Here is a 2,291-nt window from a genome sequence, read left to right as displayed (position 1 = left end):
TAGATTTCCAAAGCTTTGTGCTGACAATATCATTCATTTAAAATCAATAAAACTTGATTTCTTCAACAAAAAGAACTCCCCTCAAATAAAATTTCACATTTAACATGAAATTTTTGGAACCCATTTGAGGTTTAAAATTGATGAAGGTTTCTTGCAAACTTATTTCTTTGAAGAAAAACACTCATCTTCTGAAAATGATAGACTTCTTAGTTGGAAAACAAAAATTACCACATATCTAATTAAACCAACCAAAGACCCTTTTCCCTTTTCTCCATCTTCTAACATCTCTATCTGAACAAAATTTTGAATCATCATGCTTGATTTGTACTTTCTTAACCTTTTCAAAAGCATGAAAACTTGTACTTTTGACATCCAAACTTTTTTCACCTTTCTCTTCTTCTTCTTCTTCCTTTTCAGTTTTTGAGACTTCAAAATTGATTTTCGGATTTGAACATGTTCATCACATTTCATGATCTGAACATTTGAAATCTTTTGAACATAATCATTTGGAGTTTGGTAAATCTGAACATCTTGAATAATAGGCTTTCTATAAGACACCATTCCTTCAAAACTATCACAAGAACATGAAGAATCTTCTGTTTGAGTTCCAATAGAACAAAACATCTTCACTTTTACGATTTCTGAAGATTTGCTTTGAGATTTGTCTTCACAACTACTAGATTTGGAATGTGAAATTTCTAAAAAACTTGAAACACTTGACTGAGTCACATTTTTCTCAGAAACTTGAAGAACTTCATAAGCATCGCTATGAACACTAAGAACATCAAGAACATCTTCATCTTTTCTCATAGCATCTTCTTTTCCTTTTCTTTCTTTCTCCAACTGTTTTTTTTTCCTGATCCAAATGAGCTTTGATAATACGAAATTGATGTAATAGATTGTTATCAATTCGTAACCAAAAATAACTATTTTTACCATACTTATACCTACTTTCATCAGATAAACCACCACAAACATAGAGATTATACATCCCAGTAGCATCTTCCAACTGAGATTGATTATGAACATCCCACAAACATTCCTTTTTAACACGAGGAATTGGATCTGTAACATATAATCCTAATGCTTTAATGGAGGATAACAACAAATCCGTTTCATCCATTAGATCTTTAACAAGAAACAGAACTTGAAGAGAGAGAAAGTAGACCTGATAAGATTTCTAGAGAGAGAAAACGGATCTGAGATGATTTCTAGAGAGAGAAAACGAATCTAAGCACAAATCTGAGAATAAAACTCGAATTTCTTCTTCTATTTCACTTCCAAAACTTGAATCAAGAACAAATAAAAAGATAGAATGTGTAGAGAATAACAAATATGAATTGAGTTTTGCAAAAACAAGAGATATTTCACTTCCTCTTCAGAAAACTTACAACACTTGAAGAACAGAGTGAGATTCATGAATAAATTTCGCCATTTCTGATCAATTCTTGCAATAATCGCTAAGATCTACTAGATTTGGCTTTGATACCAATTGTGAAGTCCAATATGAAATGACGAGTGCGGAAATAGAATAACAATCATGAATCAATCACCATAAAGTTGCAAGTAATCTGTCAAAGCTTTTTGTATGTTATTGATTTAGAAATGGAACATACAAATAAACTTTTTTGAGGAAAAGCTTACCTAACAAGCTACGCTAATGACTATATATAGGATAAAATAAAACATGTGCTAAATAACTAAACACGCTATCAAGACTAAAAAGTCTTCAATTATTAATAGAAATGCCAAATTCGTTTCTATATCTCCAATACTCAACCTGTTTTTTGTTAATTTGTGTTTTTTTGTTTGAATTTCGATTTTACCATTATACTTAGGGAGTTGGATTAGATATGATTGTTTATGATTTTTTTATTATTTAGAGCATCTCCCATGTTCAGAACATATTGAGAGCTTTTTTATATGACAAATATTAACAATGAATCTTAAAGTTAGCTTTTGATTTGTGTTTTTAGGTCTATTGTTCAAAATGGTTAGATTCTACTAATTATTGTCTTTTTGAGATTTATGTCTGCAACAATTAACCTCTTTTTATTAATAACTAAAGGGATTCTGACTCTTCGCGAAAGGCAAGAGTGGTGCGATTGGTCTAATAAACAAAAGAGTAGAAGTATATTGTTATAACCTGGAAAAACGATGTCGTTGAAAGTAAAAATTATATATTCTAATTTTTTCATGTAACTACTTTGTGACTGTGATGGTCTTCCTTCCAGCTCATGGTTCCTTTTAGTTGCCCCTTTATTTTGCATGTTTAATATTTTTGTCTAGTA

Source organism: Lactuca virosa, chromosome 5, assembly GCF_052849685.1.
Source record: "Lactuca virosa cultivar CGN04683 chromosome 5, Lactuca_virosa_CGN04683_v6, whole genome shotgun sequence".
Taxonomy (NCBI): Eukaryota; Viridiplantae; Streptophyta; class Magnoliopsida; order Asterales; family Asteraceae; genus Lactuca; species Lactuca virosa.
Note: the sequence above shows the minus strand (reverse complement) of the source record.